Here is a 26,529-nt window from a genome sequence, read left to right as displayed (position 1 = left end):
AAGAGAACATCAAATCTCAACTTTTCTGCACATATTTTTTATCATCAAAATGGGATATTAATATATTTTCTACTTTGATAGATTAGTTATTTCAAAATGTATGACGTGTAATAAGTCTGCTCTTAGATTAGTATCTGGCACATACTAGGTCTTTAATAGAAGTTCTGAATGAGTGATTGATTCCTGAATTATTTCTTTAAACTTAGTTTCCTTTAGAAAGGAACTAACGTAAAATGTGTAAAATGTATGATTCTTTCTCATTGGTTATGTAGACCTGTGTCATGAAGTACCAAACATATCAAATTTTCTGTTTAAATTAAAGGCTGAGGTTTGAATGTATCTTTTATTTTCAGTTATGAACAGTCTGTTACCCAAATACTATACAAATACACTTCAAGTGTTAGATTGCTTTGTAAAACATTCTTTCAGTTTTGTGGGTGAGGGTGAGGGGATGAACAATGTTAATTCTGACTGTATTTTGCAAAAACTATTAATGAAATTTCAGAAGAATGTGACCATAGCTCTCAAAATAATTGCAAATATTAAATCCATTTTCTTGGGCCAGTGGAAGTGTTGCAGCACTAGCAAATTAATATAGTTTTGAACAATATCACTATAAAAGCCTTGTGTCAGATATTTAACTCTCTAAATATGAGTGTTAACTCTTCTAGATAACATGTTATGATGAGGACAGGGTACTATGTAGAACTCCCTCGCTGTTCCCCCACCCATCCACCCAGAGAGGTAGTGTCTTACAGAGGCTAAAAGCCCAGACTATGGAGCCAAATTTGTCTCAGTTAAAAATCCCAGATCTGCTACTTAGTTCCTGTGGCATTTTGTTAAGTCACTTAAATTCCCTATGTCTCAGTTTCCTTATTCATAAAACGGAAATAATAGAAGTCATATCTCCTAGATTCTGTGAGCGCCAGTGATTCATTATGAGCATTATAAGCCTTTCCATAGAGGATTTGAAGAACCTTACTTGAATGCTGAAGTAGACATTATTTGCAATGTCTGCCTGACTCACAAATACCCATCATCCTACTGTACTTTTCTGGACAATAATTTGTGTAAGGTGACCCACAACCTTCAGGCCTCCATATATATGCCTAATGGAGGTGGGCATTTTACCCAAGCCGATCCAATCGGAGTCACTTTCTTAAAAATGTAGGAATTGGTAGAGACAGTGAAAGTGATTAAATGAGTGTGGAGAGGGAGGAGGAAGAGAGAGAAATAGAGAGAGAGAGAGAGAGAGAGAACACTATAAACTGATACGTTTTTCATAGTATAAGACCTGTAGCATGCAAGTTTTATATCTATGAGGTAGGCATATTCTAGCTTCCACATGTAGACAAAATGAACCAAAATCATAGAGAGCAGCAGGAATAAGACAAAAAGGAGCTTGACAAATTTAAATCTCTGGTTCCACACATACCTGAGACTTTTATTCCACATTTTCCTTTTCTATTGATGACAACAAGATTTGGTTTCTGTTAAGGAAAAACCAAAATTCTAACATAAACACAATTACATGAGGAAAAGTAAATAAAAATCAGGGAAATACTACTTAAAATGACAGATCAAAGCCAGGTTGAAAGTGAGCATATTGTTTCAATGTAATCATTAAATTTGAGCCACAATTCTAAACTTCCTGGTGGCCAAAGGAAAAAAAGGAAATCTAGTCAAATACATTGTTTATATTATACATAAGAAACAAAATGCAAACTACCTTATCAGGTAAGTAACTTTTTTGATTTATAAGAAGTTTCCTGTTTCATGTAGGTAATAACTGAAATGATGTATTGAAGTGTCTTCAATAAATCTTTAAAATAAATGAAATGCTATGCTTTTTAAAAGTGCTTCAGCCCTTCACTATAATTTGAGGATATAACAAAGTAAGTTAACTGAATGAAAGAATTTGAGGTTAATACAAGTCAGCACATATTAGCAGCTTGGCTAAAGAATAAAGTCTAGGATAAACAGAGCAGTAAATGTCCTGCATATACAATAAAATATCTCCCACCAATACAAATTCTCTCAGACTGGTATTCTGATAAAAGTGAAACATGAGACAATTTAATATTGTTTGGTGTAGTATGTCTGAAATGTAGGTTATTTTGCATGGGAATATTGTACATCATATTGGTAACTATTGATAATTAGTGAGCCTAGCCAAGATTTTTGCTGGCAAGATAACCATTCACTGTGGCATGAAAATAAACAAAAGTTCAAGGAAGGATGAGATTTCTTTATGCAATTTTCACATAAATATCAACATTATCCATATAAGTGCCTAAGTCATAAAACTGAGCATTGTATTTTATTCTATTTTGAAAGTTTTATTAATGTATAATTTACCTACGTAAAACTGACTCATGGTAAAAATATAGTTCACTATTGTAAGTGGTCCCCACTCCTGTACTTAGGTTTTGGCCATTATCATTTCTTATCTCCATCTGTGTGTGGTCTTTCAGTTGACTTTCCTATCTGCAGTTTTGTCTTTCCCAGTCGTAACTTCCATACTGCAAATATATCAGAATCATCTTTGCAAAAACAAGTCTTATTAGTCTAGTTATCCATTGCTACATTACAAACCAACTCAAAGTTCAAGGGCTTAAAATTCATAATTTACTTAGCTCACGAATCTGCAATTTGCTTAGGGACTTCACACAATATCAGTGGGACACACAATTAAAGGCTGGAGAATAACTTTCAAGATGGCTTATTCACATGGCTGGCAATTTGGTTATAGTTGGAAGCTCAGCTGAGGGGCTTGAATTCCTTTCCACATGGGCGTTTCTGGGCTGCTTGGAGTTCCTTCTAGATGGTGGCTGCTTTCTAAGAACTTCGGTCCCCAGAGATAAGAATTAGACATTGCCTGGAAAGGCAAATTCCTAAAAACTGGCACAGCCAGTTTTTACACTTCTGCTCTATTCTAGTGCTCAAGCAGTCATAGAGCCTTGACTCAGTTGGAGTAGTACCAAAGAATATGGGGCCATATTTTAAAACTATCACAAGCAACATATCACTTCCCTGCTTAAAATTCAGCAGTGTCCCTATATTATTTTATTCAGACAAGCACATTTCTTCACGACCTTTATACGGTTTACCTCTGCAGCCTCATTTCTTTCTACTTCCATATTTGGCACTCATGTTCTTTTTTTCATTCTTATCTATGCTTGGTGCCTGGCTTAGTACATTTTTTTAAAATAAATTAAATTATTTATTTTATTTTTGGCTGCCTTGGGTCTTTGTTGCTACGCACGGGCTTTTCTCTAGTTGCGGCAAGCGGGGGTTACTCTTCGTTGCGGTGCATGGGCTTCTTATTGGGTGGCTTCTCTTGTTGCAGAGCACAGGCTCTAGGCGCGTGGGCTTCAGTAGTTGTGGCAGATGGTCTCAGGAGTTGTGGCTCACGAGCTCTAGAGCAGAGGCTCAGTAGTTTTAGCGCACGGGCTTAGTTGCTCCGTGGCATGCGGAATCTTCCCCGACCAGGGCTCGAACCCACGTCCCCTGCATTGGCAGGCGGATTCTTAACCACTGTGCCACCAGGGAAGCCCTGGCTTAGTACATTTGTCATCCCTTTACATTCAGCTGTCACATCATTGCCTCTTGAACTCCTACTAACTCTTCAGAGCTCAGCTCAGATGTCTGTTTTTCTGGAAACATTTTCACAACCTCTGCCTCTGCTCTTCCCCCGCTACCCCTATGAAGCCTGAAACAGATACCTCTCCATGGATCCTTGTGCATATAAATCAATAATACCTTTTATCATATTTTACTTCTTCGCTTACTTATTTGACCTTATTACTAGACTGTGTGCTTCATGAAGACAGGTACGGTGTCTTATTTGTCATTGTATTCTCAAGGTTTACTGAATGAATAAATGGAAAAATGATCAAATGTTTACACCCTAGAGTGCAGAAATTATTGATTTACACATATATAAGACTGTTACATTTTAGGCATACAGTTCTGGAGCCCTTCCATAGTTGAATAAATTATTCAAGACTAATTTTCAAATAAAAATTTATATAAACTTGGGTTTATGTAGCACATAAATATGCAACTATGACAGCAAGTTTACTTAAATACTTTTTAAATGTTCTCATTATTATCTCTAATATTTTATAAAGTGCTTTCCCCTAAGTGAGCAGCAGGGTAGCTTTTCACCTTATGTTTTATCACATTTAACATCTAATGCAATGTTATTTATTGTGGGATAGGGTTTTTACACTAGCACTAGCATGATCAAGAGCAGTTCATAAATGCTTGAATGATGTCATTATAGGATGTAAAAAGATTTTCAATTATCATATACATGACTGTTAAAAAAAAGCATAAAATGTACTAAAATCACTTGTACAAGTTCCAATGTATATACAGTTGATCCTCGTTATTCGCAGATTCTATGTTAAGAATTGCCCTGCTGTTTATAACCCTAAAACCAATACTTGTAAGGGTAGGTCTTTCCCGGATCCTTTGTAGACATTTGCACATACAAAGTGGTAAAATGAAATTCCAGTCTCCTGATGGCACATATTCCAGGTGAAGTAACACAAGGCAATGCTCTGCCTTCTGGTTTCGGCTCTCATACTGAAAACAGCTGTCCTTTGGGGGTCTATTTAATGCCACATTTTTTACCTGTTATGCTCTTGTTGGTGATTTTGCTGTTTCGAGTGGGGCCTGAGCATAGCATTGAAGTGTATTTAGTGTTCCTTAGCATAGGAAGTCCGTGATGTGTCCTGCGGAGAAAATCCTTAAATAAGTTTTGTTCAGGTATAAGTTAAAGTGTTGTTGGTCATCAGTTCAAAGTTAATGAATCAACAATATATATCAAATAAAGTGTCATTACACAGAAATACTCATAAAACAAGGTTTTGTATTGCTTGGTTGATGAAATATTGTGACCAGCAGCTCACAGGAACCTAACCCTGTTATTTCCTCTATGGGTAATGATTCTGATATTTGCTAATTCAGTGTTTGTGGTGACATTATTGAATATTACTACAACAAATAATAATAATCCACTGTATAACCCTAATATGGTTCCTGGGATACCGACAAAGGATGAGATTATTTCTGTTTAATCTATAAAATGCTTTGCCAAATTGCTATAGGTAAAACATGGCTTACCTATCACTTGGCCTACCAGTTTTAAAATTATTACTTGAAGGTAATTATCTGTCCAGTCACAATGCTTCACATTTTGTACACAAAGCAAGACATTATTAACATTACATATGACGTTTCAACAGCACCACATGATTAAAAATATAGAAAATACAATTAACAAATTTTTTAAAGTTCAAACGTTTTTATTAATTCAAACTATTTGTTGTAGTTCCAAAAAACTGTGATTTTCGCAATAAGGGCTACTTGAAGAAGGCTTTCTCTATTCTTTGATGTAAGCAGACATTTGCTAAATGGAGTTGATAGTTGGTGTGAATTTTAAAATTTTAAGTGCAGCTTATTTCTCAAAGTAGAATAATATCTGCAATAATACAAACTGAAGATTGAATCTGATAAAGTATAATATTAAATCTGATTAGTTATGAGTAGAAATGCTGGTATATTACATTTTTGGGTATACTATGCTACTAAAATGCTTTAAGGGTAATTTGAGGTTGCAGATGGAATTATACGACCTTTAATAAACCAGAAATAAGTTACGTATGGGTGTGCTTAACTGACATATGCCCTACCGACTGTATGTCACAAAAATAGAGATATACAAAAATGTTATACATCACTAGATATTGATTCTTGTAAATCATGATAAGATTTCTGATTGGAATTTCCATCAATACCTTTGGGCATGCATTGCTCTCTATATAAAAGAAACAATTAGTATACCTCTGCTCTAATGTATGTTTGGTGGGAATTGAAATGTACTTCCACTGCGCTGCTGCAAAAAGTTGCCTTTCTGTCCCTTTCATAATAATGTTACGGTGAATTCAGTGTATCAGAATACTTGATGTTTCATTGGAATTTTCTAATATCTCTTGGAGATATATTCTAGGTAGACATGATAACATACAGCAAGGCAAGAATCATTAAGTTTGGACTAGGAAAACTTTGAAAAATAAATTCAGGAGCTCTAAATATAAAAATATAACAACTGAAATTATTAGGAATATTTTACTTGGAACTCTTTCAAAGTCTTTAAAAAAGACTAATTTTGAAGAACTCTGATGACTATTTTTACAATCAATTAAATGTGAGAAAGCTTTCAAAATTTATGGAAAATTCTTTCCTAATATGGCATTTGGTCTAGTCTTATAAGTTCTAGTTTATCCTGAGAGGCCTCTGTAGGTTGTGTCACTCAAGTTACTTTTACAGTAAACCATAGTGAATATACCCCAATACTTTATCTCTGTTAAGCCATAAAATACACCCCATAGGAATTACATTAAAGCTGTCTTCTGGCATACTTAAATGCACTATTAAACAGAAACATAGAAATTTACCCAGGCCTGATTCCCCCTTCATATATTAAAGTAATGAAAAGATTCCCTGACTTATGGGAACAGGGCTAACTTCTCTTCAGTGTATGGTGGGGCGGGGGAGTGGGGAAACAACAAAGTAATAGAACATACTAAATAATTTTTCTGGTCAATGTAGTAAAATTTTATTTCAATAAACATAAGTACATTAATTTGGAAAACATGTTATTGGTATCAGGAAAAGCCAGAAAAAATCTGTGGTTTCTAAACATTGAAACTACTCTAAGGAAAAAAACTTGTGCCCCTTTGTCACTCTCCATCCCCTCAAGACTGCAAACAAAAGTCATAAATCTATATTTTTCCCAAATAAAAGAAAGTATCTACTAACCAGCTAAGCACAATGGGCATAATAAAATCATAGAATTAGTCTGGCTTTCATCTGATAAAATACTTCAGAAAGGCCAGTGATGGTTTTAATGAGTGGCCTTGAGTAATTTCATTTAACATGTTTCAGCCTCCATTTTACTCTTTTCTAATCTAAAAGACGAAGATGCATCTACTTCCCAGCAGTGTTGAGGCTTAATTTCATTTGATTCAAAAAACATCTGGGCTTTTTCCATGATCATCTGTGTTTGGTTTCAGAAAGTTCTGAACTGTCAAAATTAGTCATACAAAAGTGATGTCACAGAGTACCTCCTTTGCTGAAAGCTCTGATTCCTATATTTTAATTTAAACTTCATGGTGTGATAGGTCCTCTAAATATTTTTAGTAATATATACATATGTCACATATCTCTTGATATAGCCTGCCTTAGGATACTCTTCAGGACTAGTGTGGTTTTCTTCACCAGCTTGAATTGCAATTCAACCCACAATGAGGAAAACATCAATGATTCAATGCCCTTTAGTCAAAGCCCTTGGGCATTACCTGTGAAGAACAAATTCTCAAATATACTTGACCACATGTAAGAGAATATGTAATATGCTGTGTCATTTCTGAACATAGTTTTCATTCAATCTCATTATAGTGACTAAGCATGACATGTATAATCAATATCATCAGACAACAGGGTGAAAAAAGCAATGTGGTACAGACATTATAATTACAGAAAACTGTTAGACTGAGAAAAATATGCATACTCTTTTTAATCAGCAGTGATCTATGCAAACAACAATGGATTACATATTAATTTATACTTCACTGAAGCTGAAAATATACTTTTGACTACAGCACAAGTAGATTATAAATCCATTTCTCCTAAATTGCTGTGTGTTATGGAGCGAATGTTTGTGCCCCACCCCCCCAATTCATATGTTGAAGTCCGAAAACTCAATGTAATGGTACTTGGAGACAGGACCTTTGAGAGGTAATTAGGATTAGATGAGGTTGTGAGCATGGAGCACTTGTGATGAGTTTAGAGGTCATATGAACACACAGTGAGATGATAGCTGTCTATAAGCCAAGAGGAGACCTCAGAATGAAACCTACCTTACCAGCACCTTCCAGTGGACTATAAAATAACAGAATGAAAGTAACTCTAGTTCTTTACTTTCCTCTTCACAATCACTGTGCTATCATTGTTTACTTAAAACTAGTGTGTAAATATAGGACTAGGTAGCATCACAAGGGTTGGAGGCACAACCTACACCTGAATTGAGCTCAATGATTTGAAATCATTTGGTAGTGAGTTTCTAAATATTATAAATGCTTGTAACGGAGTCCAGGTGTGTTGGAGGCTGGATATATAACTGGGAATTTGCCAAATGTTCCTAAAGAACAAATTATTTTTCAATCTTTAATTTGACATCTATATTATTAAATCTCAGTGGTAATCACAGCAATAGCATTTTATAAGTGACATTTAGAATTGATGGTGCAGTGGTAAGAAAAAAGATAAATTTTAGTAGGTTTTAATATTGTTTTAAAATTTTCTACACGCAATACACCCCTTTTATGCTTACATTTGGTTGCTTACACTTGGTTCTCAAGTTTTTAAAATTATAATTAGATAATATAAATAAGTACATAGTACAGTGCCAGATGCCTCTAATAAATGTCATCTGTCACTATTATACTATTATTATTAAAATATTGCTATTTACAAGAACATTCTTGTCTAAAACATTTTCTGCATCTGTAATTTTTCTTTTTGGTAAATTTATAAAATCGGAATTTTGGTACATGAAGGGTAGCAATGCTCCCATAAAAAGTATATGCTCAAGAATAGTGGAAATTATCATTGCAGAATGTTTGCTATTGCAAGTGAAAACTGGCATTTCATTTGATTTACTTTTTTTTTTTTTTTTTGCTCACTGGTGGGATTTTAAAATATTTATTGACCTGTCATATTACTTATTTTGAAATTTTATTTTTAACGTCTTTCGGCAACTTTTCTATTTGGATACTATTATTTATTTTATATAGCAGTTAGTCTATAGTGATCTTTATTAGGAATAGTAACAACTTGCTTGTCTTTTGGGCCAGTTATGGAATTTTTAAAGAAGATTTTGCTCTTTGAGTCTGAACAGAAGTGGTTAAAATGTGGTTCACTTACAATCTATGGTAAAAAATATATTTGTAATAATCGTACATATGTAGGAGACTTGCTTAGAAAATGGCTCCAGATAACAATTCTGTTAGCTAAACTTTGTCCCCAAAGAGTTACTGTAATAGCATTTATCACAGTAGTATTATAACAAAATGAAGATGGAAGTTTCATAGGTGATGGTAAAGACTTTAGTTTTGTATTGGATAAGATGAATGGATGTAAAGAAAGGCCTTGATCTGGTTGACATCTAGCAGATTAGCTCTAAAGTAATAATAGTTAAGTGAGTGGAAAAACTTCTATAACAAGTCAGATAGAGAATAGGCCCATAAAAGCTTCTGACATCTGGACATATCTTACTTTCTGCATTCAGTTGTAGTTACTTGTTTTTATGTCTGTCTCTTCCTTTTCTGTAAGTTACTGCTGTCTGTTATACATTCCTGATTTGGAATTTCCCCAAGACCTATCATACAGTAATTGCTCAATAATGTTGAAAAATTGAATAAATAATCTAATTCCAGGTCCACTGCTCTTCCAGATAAACCTTGTTGCTTTCTATGATTACAAGGGCATTGGGTGTCCTTTTGTTGATCTAGGTTCAAAGGTTCTGGGAGCAGCAAAGATAAGTCATAGCAACATCAATTTGGCCATGGATGCTGCCTAATGGTGTGTTAAAACTCTGCAGTGAAGAATAACTTGCCGACATGATGCCTCCTGAAGGGACACACAAAAGCTGACTCTTCCGTTTTTTTTAATTAGTCAGTTGCATCCTATAAAATTTGGCATGAGAAATACTCTGCCCTTTTAGGTTACTCTGGACATAAAAATCCCTAACCAAGCAAAATCCAGATTGCTCATGTGTGGTTGACTGCATCTCTTCCCTTTAGGGGAATGATGTACTTTCCTTTTTGAAGTCATGTTTAATGTTCTGTTTGGTAAACATGTACCAAGGTGATCCTTTGGTCAACTAGACTGATGAGATTACTGCTTTGCATATAGGAAAGTGAACAGCTAGATAATCTAAGACACAGGGAATATGAAGAGGGAAGAAATGAGTAGTCTGCTGACACATGAGATCTAAAAGAAGTATCTTATTTGAAAAAATGAAAATAACCAGGGGCCAATGTTAAAAATAAACAAATGAATAAAGCCAGCCAGCCTGGAGACAGAGGAAATCCTCAGATTTTATGAAGTCTAAGGAAGTCCTTCTGCTCTAAGTGGTTAAGCTGCTGTGAAACTCAGCATAAATATATTATAATGACTGCAATTTATAGATATTCATGCAGCAAATACTGAGTCTACAGTGTCAAAGCATCCTGTAGATTATAAAATGGACTCCTAATGAAAACAGGTATGCTTTTCTAACATCAGGTTCTAAGACAAATCTAATATGTAAGGAAAATAAAAGGAACCATTTATTGATTGATTAGCATATGGATCTTTAAGGGTATATTACTATTTTATCTATTTTAAAGATCAAAACAGAGGCTTAGACAAACCTGTTATGTAGTAAAGCTGCCGGGAAGTAGAAGGTAAAAGTTTAATCCAGATATGAATTTTTAGCTAATGGTCTTAACTATTTTTCATTATCCTGTGTCTTCTTGTACCAGGATTTAAACATAGTCCTCACCTCTGTCTCATGGTAGAAAACCTGAGATAATTAACTGAAATAGAAGAAAATATACAAATTTACTATAACATAAGGAAGACTATAGTCAATTCAACCATAAGAAAAGTTATGAGAGCGGGTTCCCTTTGGCTGTGGCTTCATTACCAACATGATATTTGAACAACCTTGGAAGATGGGTATAATTATAGTAAGTAAAGATGGGGAGAAAGGCATTTAGAAGAATAAGCAGTAAAAGCAGAGATCCAAAACTTGGGGCTTACCAGTGAATATCAACTAGTCCAGTGGTACTAGAAAAATGAGGTGTAAAGACAGAAGCAGTAAGAGGTAACATTAGACAGTAACATGTAGATAGAGTATGCAGAACTTTGAATTCCTGGGGAGAAGGGCAAAAAATTATTCTGTGGGTATTTGATTTTTCAAATAAATTTCAAATTATTCTGTGGGCATAGATTTCTAACAATTGGAATGTCATGCTCAGAAAACTTTTTTAAGGAAGATTAATTAGACAATAGAATGCAATATAGATGAGAATTGGGAGATGCCAGAGGCAAAGTTACCAAATAGACATCCTTACAAGGACATCAGTTTGAAATACTTAACAGTAATATTAAAAGCCTTATGGGAAAGAGAAAGTAATTAGAATTGAGAGCCTACTATGGACCAGCACTCTCCTGGGTATTCTGGATGATTAAATACAGTATATCATTTACATGTCATTATCCCTATATTATGGTAGTGCTCTTAGAAATGGAGACAAATATATGAGAGGAACGCTGCATAGAGAGAATGAACGCAATTGACGGTGATAGGTTATAGACACTTTCCAAAGATAATTCTGAAGCTTCAAGTTCAAAGTTCTAAATGGGGCTAGTCAAGGTGGTTTCAGTTGCAGATGATGAAACTATTCTTAGAAATCTTGAATATGGGAGGTCAGCTTCTTTCTCTTAAGCACAGTGGCTGATTGTGATATGTGTCTAGTCAGAGAGGTTGGGTCAGGAAGGACATTCAACCAATGGTGAAATAATAGTGATGAAAATAATAGCACAGGCGCTGTGCTAAATGCTTTCTCTTGTATATTTTCCACTACAATCCTATGAAACATATAATATTTTAAAATTTTTTACACTTATTTGTCAATTTAGAGAATAGAAACTAGTTAGGTATTTTAGCAGGAAGGGATTCGATAGATTATATACTTTAAAAACTTTGGTAGGATGAGAGTAAAGTCTAGCGAAGACCACTACTGGATATGAGGAAATTAGAAATTGTTAAAATGACATAACAATGCTGGTGATCTCTATTGCCTGCCATACAAAAGCAGGTGATTTTTCAGGACCTCTCCTGAAGCTACTAGAATCTTCTGAGATACCTTCTGTCCTTGTGTACACCTGTTACCGTTAGAACAGAATAATGGTTTCTCCTTCACTTGTATCTTCCAGTTCTTGTACAAGTTTTGTGTCATTGATTGGAAAGTGAACCTGACCTCTCATAGCAAGTGGATCTGGGAAATGCATTTTCTAGGCTTCCAGTCTTTGAGGAAAGAATTTAGACCTGTGTTGCTCCTATATAACATGACACAGATGTTTCTATATTCTTGTAATGCTTTAAAAATAATATGTATTTCAAAATATAAAATAGAAGTTTGCTTAGCTAGAAAAAACTTTTTATCCTCATGAGTGTCCCACTTGTTTTAGTGCTCAAATTACTAAGGGCTGTTAAGCAAATATCATTTTTGCTGTATCTTGCCTTTTCTTGCTTAGACAAAATCTTGGGTTTTTTTCCCTCTTACGTTTTCACAGTATTATTCTATCACTGATAAAATTCCATTGACATGTTTTATATTTGAGAAACTTTAAAGTAGTGTTCACTGTACATCTTTACTGTAAAACGTGCTAATAAATGCATTCTGATTTATTTTTTTCTCCTAACAGGTTCTGACTAGTTTTAAATGAGAAATCATTGAAAATGAAAGTAGGAAATCAAAGGTGGAAAATCTGAATATTTTCTTTCTAAAAGTTATGTAGTGCTGGCAGGAACAAATGCGGGGATTACAGTTTTGATTTAAAGCAGTTGTATGTGTGTGTGTGTGTGAGAGAGAGATATATACACATATATGTATCACATATATCACATAATATGTGTATGTGTCCTATATAGAGAGCAACAATTATATATGTATATACATAAAACATACACATGTGTATGGCATATATATGTTTAATAGCCATACACACATACACACAATTCATCCATCATATTTTTGTTTACTAACCCATGCTCTAAATTTAAGGATTTAGTTGCAGTTAACTCCAAGCTCCTTTTTTTTCAGTTTCAAAATGCTAAAATAGGGCTTCCCTGGTGGCGCAGTGGTTGAGAGTCTGCCTGCCGATGCAGGGGACAAGGGTTCGTGCCCCGGCCCGGGAGGATCCCACATGCCGCGGAGCGGCCGGACCCGTGAGCCATGGCCGCTGGGCCTGCATGTCCGGAGCCTGTGCTCCACAACGGGAGAGGCCACAGCAGCGAGAGGCCCGCGTACCGCAAAAAAAAAAAAAAAAAGCTAAAATATATTACTTTAAAAAATCAATTCTAGGTAGTGATAATTTCCAATACACATGTATTTTGACTGTCTTGGAAGAAATGCATATATATTCGAAGTAGCCTTTCAATAACTACTATAATTATTACCAGGGCTGATATTTAGCTGGTACACATTGGCACAGTTATAGTATTTAAATAATTCCATACTTGTTGTTAAAACTCCACTCTCTGAGAATCCTTTACTATCCCAGAAGCCAACACCCCTCCCCCACACCCAGCTGAACTTCAGCATAATCCAATAACTAAAGGATTCACCAGCACAGCAGGGCCTGCAGAACTCTTTTCTAATGTGTTCTGATTGGCTGATGCTTGGGCAATGCCAGTTATTAACTGTAAACTCACCCCTGATTATTACAGTTAAAAATAAAAAAGAATACTTAGAACACAATTATATGTGTTATACATTTAACAGAACATTTTATAATACTTTCTAAAACGTCTGCAAAGGTTATTAGCTACTTTAAAAATTCATTCCTTTTTAAATACTGCAGTTCTCCCTGATGCCATCTAATCGTGTTTTTGAAATGACCACAGATATCTTTTGTAGGCCAAATAGCATATTACACATCTGTCAGAACCACACTTTATTAGCATATAACTCTGTTTACAAGCACCTCCAAATCCTTTGGATTGGCTGCTTGCTTTATGTTCATTTTTTTTTCCTTAAAATGTTAAATATATGTTTATATTTTTTCAGTCATTTGCAGAAATGAGAATGTACTAGAATGGACAGTCTCATCCCTCTGAGACCCAGTTTCAATTCCAAGGTTAATATTGTATTCTGTTCTTCATTTCAATATAATAGCAAAGGTAAGCTAGAATAAGACACTAATGATAAATATTTATGATGAAAATAGTGTATTTATGAAATCAATAATGAACTCCAGGACATTAAAGAGATGGATGGGCCCTCCATTGAAGTCCATGGTCTCTATGGTGAATTTCACTTATTTATTAGAATAATTGATTAAAATTTTAAATTCTCTTCTAATGATATTTACACAATTTGCCTTGAGATTGCTATTGGGTACACTAAGTATTCACTGAGCAATCACCTGACACATATATTCTTTCAGGTGCTTGTACTGACTTCTAAATGAATGATAAGATAATACTCCTAGGATGCTGTGGCTTCATGAGGCCTCCCTAGACTCCTGGCTATCAAGGTAACTTAAGAAGCAAGTGTGAAAAAGGGAGAGGACCACCCATGGTTTTATAGTACCAAAAAGAAATTTCAACTGTGTAACCCCCCACACCCCACTGCTGCTTTTCCCAGTCACCACCTGGCACTATTATCCCTTTGCTTTCCCACTAGAAGTTGGGTGTTCACTTCGATTTGCCTGAGCTGAAAAGAAAGGAATTTCATACACACAAAATGGCACTGTTAGTAAGAACATTCCAAGAATAAGTATGTACTTATTCATCGAGTCCCCTCTCATGTCAAACTGCCCAAGTTGTTTAAAGGTTTGCTGTTTGTTTATTAATTTTTAATGAAGTTGCAACTTGGGGCAAGGTTAAGGTGAACAGATAAAGTGGGATTACAGAAGAATTAGAAAAATGGGCAAATCATGAACCTTAACTATTTGCATACCCGAGAGGGGGGCAATAAAATAATGATAATGATGATAAAGCAGAAGGATTCTTTAAATTTAGAAAATAGGGAGAAATATTATATTTTCATAAAACTGTATTTCCAGATATTTCAAAAGGGAAAATAAGGCAGAAACATTTTTTGTTATAAATTATAGAAAATTATTTCTATAATCATAAAAATCAGTGAATAAGGAGGGACGGTTGTTACTGAACGTAGGTTCAGCTGCTCGCTGATCAAAAGCCCATAATTGAGAGGCAAGTGTTGTTAGAAAGGAAAGTTGCTTTTTTCAGAAAAGCCAGCAATCTGGGGAGAAGGTGAAGGTGAACTCATGTCCTGAGACCAACTCGAATATTCTTCTCAACCATGATAGTTTTTAAAGGGAAAAAGGGGAGTTTCAGTGAATCATTGAGGCAGGAGGTTGGATTCTGCATCATTCTTCATTGCATGCAGACTGGCTGATTCTTTCCTTAGATGTATTCTTGCCATGTTATCTGCCTGCAGGATTGCTAAGGGGGCTGCTGGGGGTAGGGAGCTAGTCATTCTTTAACTATTTAATTCTTCATTCTTACTTCTTTTAATCTAGGAAAAGAATCAACAGGTTGTGCAAGGCATGGTATGCATTCAGGAGAGCATAAGTCAGGAGTTAAATTGCCTAGTGATCTCATTCTTATAATTAGGGTCTTTTAAGGTTAGAGAGGAACAGAAATAGGCAAATGAACTACTTTCAGTTCCCCACAGTCAAACATCATTCCATTTCTATGGGATTAGGGGCAAAGGTTCATCTTCTGCAACTTCTTCATGCTGACATAGGGTGTCAGCATGACATGGAAGATGTCAACATGGGTCTGTAGCATCTCTTTGCTGACAATTTTAGTTGCCCACTTACATATACAGGCAGAGCAAGCTACAATTATTTTGGTGCCCACAAAAATATAGATTACTGTGAGTAATAATGTTAATCACATTATCTTGAGGCCAGCTCATGGAATTGTGCTAGCCATGGATTCTGTACTGCTCAAGATGGAGTAGCTTATGTCATGGTGACAGTCTGGTCATCATGCAATTAGCTTTTTCTCTCTGGTGGCAGTTATAGTATCTGTAAAACAACTCAGGAATGTTCATCTGACCCTGAAAGATTCTGTGACTTTATTGTCTAATAATTAACTACTTGAGCCTGCTCTTTTGTGAACCAGGGAGGCCTGGGAGACTTCAGCTTTTCTACAGACAAGAGGCAGGGGACATGGAGAAGCCTTTGTACTTGGAAGGGGGAGTGGGGTGCAGTTTTTTGCTTGGTTTCATGGTCAATAACTAAGAATTAACTATAAAAACAGAAAAATTCTGCAGATTTCAGAACAATGATCTAATGGCCTGAAAGAGCTGGACAACTTAAAATAATATATAACTTCCACCAACAAAAAATTTACAACCCTGAGAATGATCAGTTTCAAATTATGAAAAACAAGTTTATCTAGAAGTATAACATTTAAATTCCACACAGATTAATTGCTCTTTCTTGTTTCAAGTCACTTAAAAATGAACTATAGTGTGCAATAAAGAATTAGATTCAGAAAGAGAAATAGGAAAAGGATTAATTTATGATGGGCTGACAGATAAATTCATGAAAAAAATTAAAACATATTTCAAAACTCTAAAAGACCAAATGCAGTGGTGGAGGTTAAGAAAACTCAATATAATCAGAAAACAGTTGGAGATGGCAAGAAATATTGTTTTTCCTATAGAGTAATTATCAAAACCATCTGAAAGTTAACTATGAATGCAAAATATAAACCATGAGTTCAATACTAAGCTTTTCATTGGAGAGAGTCTGTTGATTAAACTGAATCAATTTTAGTAGAAGTGAATGAAACATCTGGTTGCATTTATACTGTTTTGCCCTAATAAATGTCACTAGCTGATCACTATCAAGAACTGCATGTCTGTTGCCTGATTTATTTAGATAAGGAAAGTTTTCTATATTATGATTGTTGTGTTGCTTCCCCTATTCCTACTATTTTGGACAAAGAAAATGAAATATTGTATTATACTATGATATTATCTTTAACTCTTTTACTTCCAAAATAACTATGCCTTGAGATTTTAGGAAAAATAGAAATAATTATCTTCTAGAAAGAATACTGATAACCGACAGATATAGCACTTATAACTTGCCTGTCACTCTTCTCTCCATATATAAACTTACTTGTTCTTCATGCCAAACCTAAGGATTGGGTACTACTGTTATTATCTCTATGTTACAGATGAGAAAACTGAGGCACAGAGAAGTAGCTTGCCCTGGTCCCATAGCTAGTAAGTCTCAAAGCCCAGGTAGTCTGGTCTGGCAGCAGATTCTAAGACATTTCCTAATGATCCTCACCTCCTGGTACTACACGTATATTAGTTTTCTATTGATGCCTTAACAAATTACCACAAGTTTAGCAGCTTAAAACTGCCCAAATTTATTGTATTATAATTTCTTTGGGTTAAAAGCCCGGACACAGCAAGTCTTACAAGGTCGAAGTCATGATGTTATCAGGGCCGTGTTCTTTCTGGAGGCTTCAGGGGAGAGCATGTTTCTAGGCTCTTCGAGGTTTGTAGCTGAAATTAGTTCCCACGGTTACAGGACTGAGGCCCTGTTTCCTTGTTGGCTGTAAATCAGGGGTCATTTTGAGCTTCTGGAGCTGTCCACATTCCCTGGCATGTGGCTCCCTTTCTCAATCTTCAAAGCCAGCAAAAGCAGGTGGGATCCCAGATCACCCTAACATTCTCTTCTGCCTTACCTCTTCTCTGCTTTCCTTTTCCACCTCATGTCTCTGATACCAGTCAGAGAAAATCCTTGGCTTTTAAGGGCTCATGTGATTAGATTATGCCCTTTGGATAATCCAGGTGGATCGTCTTACTACTAATTAGACCGGTTGATTGGTAACTTTAATTTCATCTTCAAAGCCACTTCACACCAGTGCCTAGATTAGTGTTTGAATGAATGACTAGGGATGAGAATCTTATGGGAGGATTTTAAAATTCTGCCTACCACACACCACCTTGTGTAATTTCCTCTCTTCAAAGATGGTCTGGCCTAGCCACTCATATCTGACAACAGATAATGTAATAGGATGCTGCTTCTATGATGATATTATATAAGATTGTGATTTCTGTCTTATTAGCAGACTGTTTAGCTGGCTTTAATGAAGCCATATGCCATATTTGACAGGACGGAGTGGCAAGGAACTGAGTAAGGGTGGCTTCTTTAACCAGTGAAGAATTGATATCCTTAGTCCAACATCCTGCATGAAACTAAATCCTGCCAGCAACCACGTAAATTTGGAAATTTGGTCAAGGCTTTGGCCCACACCCCGGCCAATACATTGATTGCAGCCATTTGAAAGTATCTGAAGCAGAGTATAACGTTAAGTCAGAATTAACTCCTGCCCACAGTAAGGGTATAATTAGTAAATGTGTATTTTTCAGCCACTAAGTGTGATAATTTGTTATCAGCAATAGATAACTAATACGTCTGGCTTCAGAGGTTATTCTTTTTACCACTAACCTGTACTTCAGTATGAGATACAATTCAGTCCAGAGACAAGCTCTTGACTTGGAAATATAATAAATCAGAGTTGTAGTTATACATTTGGAAACTATCAATATTGAAATGATGGATATGTATGAAACCTCTCAGAGATATGTTCAGAGAAAAAAAAAGACGATGGATGAAGACAGAATTTAGTACAATAACAACATATGACAGTAAACACAAAAATAAGAGCAAGTAATAAGGCAGACACTCTGTATTAAGATAGGTGGAGAGAACATCAGAAAAGAATGGTCAGGCAGAGGTTAAAAGAAATGTTTTCAAAAAATTATACTGTCTCCTATCAATTTATCACACTTTTTGTGCAGTTCTTTAGGCTAATTTTGAAAAGATGGTGTTAGAGTTGACTTATCCAGTTATTATAAAATGGTGGCATTAGTAACTCAAAATTAATAATATATATTTTTGTATTTGGAATATTTTGGGGTTCATTTATTTTATTTTCTTTTATTTTCTTTTACTACTTTAATTGATGTATAGTTGATTTAAAATATTATATTATTTTCAAGCATACAACATAAGAATTCAATATTTTTATAGATTATACTCCATTTGAAGATATTACAAAATAATAGCTTTATTTCTCTGTGCTTTACAATCTTTCCTTGTTGCTTATTTATTTTATACATAGTTTATATCTTTTAATCCCCTCTCCCTTTCCTACCCCTGCTCCCTTCCCTCTACCCACTGGTAACCACTAGTTTGCTCTTTATATCTGTTTCTATTTTGTTATATTCATTCATTTATTTTATTTTTTAGATTCAACATATAAGTGATAGCATAGAGTATTTGTCTTTCTCTGATTTATTTCATTAAGCATAATACCATCTATGTCTATCCATGTTGTTGCAAATGGCAGAATTTCATTCTTTTTTATGGCTGAGTAATATTCCATTGTGTGTGTGTGTGTGTGTGTATGTATGTGTGTGTGTGTGTGTGTGTGTGTGTATATATATATATATATATAATTTCTTCTTTATTCATGCATCTGTTCGTGGACACATAAGTTGCTTCTATGTCTTAGGTTACTTACATAGCTATTGTATATGTGCTGCCAAAGTGATCACTATATAGCCATTGTAAATAATGCTGCTATGAACATTGGGGTGCACGTACCTTTTCAAATTAGTGTTTTCATTTTATTAAGATATATACCCAGGAGTGGAATTGCTGTATCATTTGAGGAACTTCCATACTTTTTTCTATAGTGGCTACACCAGTTTACATTCCCACCAACAGTTTACTTGGGTTCCCTTTTCACAACATCCTTGCCAACATTTGTTATTTGTAGACTTTTTGATGATAGCTGTTCTGACAGGTGTGAGGTGATATCTCATTGTGATTTTAATTTGCATTTCTCTGATGATTAAGGATGCTGAGCATCTCTTCATGTGCCTGTTGGCCATCTGTATATCTTCTTCAAAAAAACATCTATTCAGGTGTTCTGACCATTTTTTAATTGAGTTGTTTGCTTTTTTGTTATTGAGTTGTATGAGTTATTATATATATTTTGAATATATACTCCTTATCAGTCACATCATTTGCAAATATTTTCTCTCATTCAGTACGTCATCTTTTCACTTTGTTGATGGTTTCTTTTGCTATGCAAAAGCTTTTAAGTTTAATTAGGTCCCATTTGTTTATTTTTGCTATTTTTTGTTTCTTTTGCCTTAAAAGACAGATCCAAAAAATACTGCTATGATTTATGTGAAAGAGTGTTCTGCTTATGTTCCCTTCTAGGAATTTTATGGTTACACATCTTACATTTAGGTCTTTAAACTATTTTGAGTTTATTTTTGTATATGGTGTGAGGAAATGTTCTAGTCTCATTCTTTTACATGTAGCTGTGCAGTTTTCCCAGCACACTTATTGAAGAGACTGTCTTTTCTCTATTGTATATTCTTGCCTCCTTTGTCATAGATTAATTAGCTATATGTGCTTGGGCTTATTTCTGGGTTCTCCATTCTGTTCCATTGATCTATGTGTCTATTTTTGTGTCATTGCCTACTGTTGTGATTACAGTAGCTTTGCAGTAGAGTCTGAAATCAGGGAGCATGGTATCTCTAGCTTTGTTTTTTTTTTCTCAAGATTTTTTTGGCAATTTTGGGTCTTTTGTGATTCTATATAAATTTTAAGATTATTTGTTCTAGTTCTTTGAAAAATGTCATGAGTATTTTTTAAAATATCATACATCAAATCTGTAGACTGCTTTGGATAGTATGACCATTTTAACAACATTAATTCTTCCAATACAAGAGCACAAGATATCTTTCCATTTCTCTGTATCACCTTTAATTTCCTTCATTAACGTTTTATAGTTTGGGGGGTATAAGTCTTTCGACTCCTGGGTTAAGTTTATTCTGAGGTATTTTATTCTTTTGGATGCAATTTTAAACGGAATTGTTTTTAAAATTTTTCTCTTTCTGATATTTCATTATTATTGTATAGAAAAGAAACAGATTTATTTATTATTTCTATACTAATCTCATCTCCTACAACATAACGGAATTCTTTTATTGGTTGTAATAGTTTTTTGGTGGAGACTTTAGGGTTTTCTATATATAGTATCATGTCATCTGCAAATAGTACCAGTTTTATTTCTTCCCTTCTAGTTTCGATGCCTTTTATTTCATTTTCTTGTCTGATTGCTGCAGCTAGAACTTCCAATACAATATTAAATAGAAGTGATGATAATGAGCATCCTTGTCTTGTTCATGATTTTAGAGGAAAAGCTGTCAACTTTCCACTGTTGAGTATGTTAGCTGTAGGTTTGTCATAAATGGCCTTTATTATGATGAGATATTACCTTTATGCCAACTTTGATGAGAATTTTTATCATGAATGGATGCTAAATTTCCTCAAATGCTTTTTCCAGATCTATTGAGATGATCATGTGATTTTTATCCTTCCTTTTGTTAATGTGGTGTATCACATTGATTTGCAAATCTTGACCCATCCTTATGACCATGGAATAAATCTCACTTGATCTTGGTGTATGATCCTTATTATATATTGTTGAATTCAGTTTGCTAATATTTTGTTGAGGATTTTTGCATCTATATTTATCAGAGATACTGGCCTGTAATTTTCTTCTTCTGTAGAGTTTTTGTCTGGTTTTGGTATCACAGTAATGGTGGCCTTGAAAAATGAATTTGGGAGTGTTCCCTCCTCTTCAAATTTTTGGAATAGTTTGAGAAGCATAGGTATTAGCTCTTCTTTATATTTTTGGTAGAATTCTCCTGTGAAGCCACTCAGTCCTGGAGTTGTTTGCTGGGAGTACTTTTATTACAAATTTAATTTCACTACTAGCAATCGGTCTGGTCAGACTGTTTCTTTCTGATTCAGTTTTGGGAATTTCTGTGCTCTAAAAATTTGTCCAATTGTCATATAACTGTTTGTAGTATTCTCTTATGATTTTTTTTTTTTTTTTTTTTTTTTTTTGGCGGCATGCGGGCCTCTCACTGTTGTGGCCTCTCCTGTTGTGGAGCACAGGCTCCAGATGCGCAGGCTCAGCAGCCATGGCTCACGGGCCTAGCCGCTCCGTGGCATGTGGGATCTTCCCAGACCAGGGCATGAACCCATGTCCCCTGCATCGGCAGGTGGATTCTCAGCCACTGCGCCACCAGGGAAGCCCTCTTGTGACTTTTTGTATGTCTGTGATATCTGTTATTATTTATACTCTTTCATTTCTTATTTTGTGTATTTGGGCCCTCTCTCTTTTTTTTTTCTTCATAAGCCTGACCAAAGATTTATCAATTTTGTTTATTATTTCAAAAACCCAGCTCTGGACTTTATTGATCTTTTCTATTTTTTTGTCTGTATTTTATTTATTTCCTTTCTGATTGTTATTATTTATTTCCCTCTGCTGACTTTGGGTTTTGCTGCTTCTTCTTTTCCTAATTCTTTTAGATGGCAGATTAGGTCACTTATTTGAGATTTTTTCCTTATTTCTTGAGGTAGTCCTGTATTGCTATAAACTTTTCTCTTAGAACTGTTTTTGCTGCATCCCATAGATTTTGGAAAGTTGTGTTTCCATTTTCATTTGTCTTGAGGTATTTTCTGATTTCCTCTTTGATTTCTTCATTGACATATTAGTGTTTTGGTAGCATGTTGTTTAGTCTCCATATGTTTGTGTTTTTCCCATTTTTCTTCCTATTGTATAATTTATTTCTAGTTTCATACTGTCGTCAGAAAAAAATGCTTGATATAATATCTATCCTCTTAAATTTGTTGAGACTTGTTTTGTGGTCTAGCATGTGATGTGTCCTGGAGAATATTCCAGGTGCACTTGAAAAGAATGTGTATTCTGCTGTTTGGGAATGGAATATCCTCAGATATCTATTAAGTTCAGCTGGTCTGCTGTGTCACTTAAGACCACTGGTTTATTTTAATTGATTTTCTGTCTGGATGATCTGTCCATTCATGCAAGTGGGGTGTTAAAGTTCTGTATTATTATTGTATTATTGTCAGTTCCTCATTTTATGCCTGTTACTTTTGCTTTATACATATTTAGGTGCTCCTGGTTAGGTGACTGTATGTTAATGAGTATTATATTTTCTTCTTGTATCAATCCATTTATCATTATATAACACCCTTCTTTGTCTTTGATTATACACTTTGTTTTGAAGTTTATTTTGTCTCATATGAGTATTGCTACACCCACTTTCTTGTCATTTCTGTTTGCATGAAATATCTTTTTCCATCCCTTAACTTTCAGTCTCTGTGTGTCTTTAGCTCTGAAGTGAGTCTCTTGTAAGCAGCATATAGGTGTTTTTTTTTTTCCCACCAATCAGCCACCCTGTGTCTTTTGATTACAACATTTAGTCCATTGACATTTAAAGTGATTATTCATAGGTATGTACTTATTGTCATTTTGTTATGTGTTTTCTGGTGTAGTTCTTCTCTGTTCGTTTATTCTTTTAGTTTCTTTTCTTGTGGTTTGATGGTTTTCTTTAGTGGTATGCTTGTGTTCCTTTTACTGTAGCTGTTGTGTATCTATATGTTTTATGATTTGTGGTTAACATGGGGTTCATACATGTTGAACTATAACTATATCTACATTTTTATTTATTTATTTTTTTAAACATATTTATTGGGGTATAATTGCTTTACAATGGTGTGTTAGTTTCTGCTTTATAACAAAGTGAATCAGTTATACATATACATATGTTCCCATATCTCTTTCCTCTTGCATCTCCCTCCCCCCCACCCTCCCTATTCCACCCCGCCAGGTGGTCACAAAGCACTGAGCTGATCTCCCTGTGCTATGAGGCTGCTTCCCACTAGCTATCTACCTTACATTTGGTAGTGTATATATGTCCATGCCTCTCTCTCACTTTGTCACAGCTTACCCTTCCCCCTCCCCATATCCTCAAGTCTGTTCTCTAGTAGGTCTGTGTCTTTATTCCTGTCTTACCTCTAGGTTCTTCATGACATTTTTTTTTTCTTAACTTCCATATATATGTGTTAGCATACTGTATTTGTCTTTCTCTTTCTCACTTACTTCACTCTGACAGGCTCTAGGTCCATCCACCTCATTACAAATAGCTCAATTTCATTTCTTTTTATGGCTGAGTAATATTCCATTGTATATATGTGCCACATCTTCTTTATCCATTCATCCAATTATGGGCACTTAGGTTGCTTCCATATCCAGGCTATTGTAAATAGAGCTGCAATGAACATTTTGGTACATCACTCCTTTTGAATTACAGTTTTCTCAGGGTATATGCCCAGTAGTGGGATTGCTGGGTCATATGGTATTTCTATTTGTAGTTTTTTAAGGAACCTCCATACTGTTCTCCATAGTGACTGTACCAATTCACATTCCCACCAGCAGTTCAAGAGGGTTCCCTTTTCTCCACACCCTCTTCTATATTTTTTGATGATGACCATTCTGACTGGTGTGAGATGATATCTCATGAAGTTTTGATTTGCATTTCTCTAATTATTAATGATGTTGAGCATGCTTTCATGTGTTTGTTGACAGTCTGTATATCTTCTTTGGAGAAATGTCTATTTAGATCTTCTGCCCATTTTTGGACTGGGTTGTTTGTTTTTTTGTTATTGAGCTGCATGAGCTGCTTGTAAATTTTGGAGATTAATCCTTTCTCAGTTGCTTCATTTGCAAATATTTTCTGCCATTGTGAGGGTTGTCTTTTTGTCTTGTTTATGGTTTCCTTTGCTGTGCAAAATCTTTGAAGTATCATTAGGTCCCATTTGTTTATTCTTGTTTTTATTTCCATTACTCTAGGAGGTGGGTCAGAAAGGATCTTGCTGTGATTTATGTCATAGAGTGTTCTGCCTATGTTTTCCTCTAAGAGTTTGATAGTGTCTGGCCTTACATTTAGGTCTTTAATCCATTTTGAGCTTATTTTTGTGTATGGTGTTGGGAGTGACCTAATCTCATACTTATACATGTAGCTGTCCAGTTTTCCCATCACCACTTATTGAAGAGGCTGTCCTTTCTCCACTGTACATTCGTGCCTCCTTCATCAAAGATAAGGTGACCATATGTGCGTGCGTTTATCTCTGGGCTTTCTATCCTGTTCCATTGATCTATCTTTCTGTTTTTGTGCCAGTACCATACTGTCTTGATTACTGTAGCTTTGTAGTATAGTCTGAAGTCAGGGAGCCTGATTCCTCCAGCTCCGTTTTTCGTTCTCAAGATTGCTTTGGCTATTCGGGGTCTTTTGTGTTTCCATACAAATTGTGAAATTTTTTGTTCTAGTTCTGTGAAAAATGCCAGTGGTAGTTTGATAGGGATTGCATTGAATCTGTAGTTTGCTTTGGGTAGTAGAGTCATTTTCATAATGTTGATTCTTCCAATCCAAGAACATGGTATATCTCTCCATCTATTTGTATCATCTTTAATTTCTTTCATCAGTGTCTTATAATTTTCTGCATTCAGGTCTTTTGTCTCCTTAGATAGGTTTATTCCTACATATTTTATTCTTTTTGTTGCAGTGGTAAATGGGAGTATCTTCTTGATTTCATTTTCAGATTTTTCATCATTAGTGTATAGGAATGCAAGAGATTTCTGTGCATTAATTTTGTATCCTGCAACTTTACCAAATTCATTGATTAGCTCTAGTAGTTTTCTGGTAGCATCTTTAGGATTCTCTATGTATAGTATCATGTCATCTGCAAACAGTGACAGCTTTACTTCTTCTTTTCATATTTGGATTCCTTTTATTTCCTTTTGTTCTCTGATTGCTGTGACTAAAACTTCCAAAACTATGTTGAATAATAGTGGTGAGAGTGGGCAACCTTGTCTTGTTCCTGATCTTAGTGTAAATGCTTTCAGTTTTTCACCATTGAGGACGATGTTGGCTGTGGGTTAGTCATATATGGCCTTTATTATGTTGAAGAAAGTTCCCTCTATGCCTATTTTCTGCAGGGTTTTTATCATAAATGGATGTTGAATTTTGTCGAAAGGTTTCTCTGCATCTATTGAGATGATCGTATGGTTTTTCTCCTTCAGTTTGTTAATAGGGTTTATCACATTGAATGATTTGGGTATATTGAAGAATCCTTGCATTCCTGGAATAAACCCCACTCGATCATGGTGTATGATCCTTTTAATGTGTTGTTGGATTCTGTTTGCTAGTATTTTGTTGAGGACTTTTGCATCTATATTCATCAGTAATATTGGCCTGCAGTTTTCTTTCTTTGTGACATCTTGTCTGGTTTTGGTATCAAGGTGATGGTGGCCTCGTAGAATGAGTTTGGGAGTGTTCCTCCCTCTGGTATATTTTGGAAGAGTTTGAGAAGGATAGGTGTTAGCTCTTCTCTAAATGTTTGATAGAATTCGCCTGTGAAGCCATCTGGTCCTGGGCTTTTGTTTGTTGGAAGATTTTTAATCCCAGTTTCAATTTCAGTGCTTGTGATTGGTCTGTTCATATTTTCTATTTCTTCCTGATTCAGTCTCGGCACGTTATGCATTTCTAAGAATGTGTCCATTTCTTCCAGGTTGTCCATTTTATTGGCATAGAGTTGCTTGTAGTAATCTCTCATGATCTTTTGTATTTCTGCAGTGTCAGTTTTTACTTCTCCTTTTTCATTTCTAATTCTATTGATTTGAGTCTTCTCCCTTTTTTTCTTGATGAGTCTGGCTAATGGTTTATCTAT

Source organism: Aethalodelphis obliquidens, unplaced genomic scaffold, assembly GCF_003676395.1.
Source record: "Aethalodelphis obliquidens isolate GAN/ISIS:26980383/991018 unplaced genomic scaffold, ASM367639v1 scaffold67, whole genome shotgun sequence".
Classification (NCBI taxonomy): domain Eukaryota; kingdom Metazoa; phylum Chordata; class Mammalia; order Artiodactyla; family Delphinidae; genus Aethalodelphis; species Aethalodelphis obliquidens.
Note: the sequence above shows the minus strand (reverse complement) of the source record.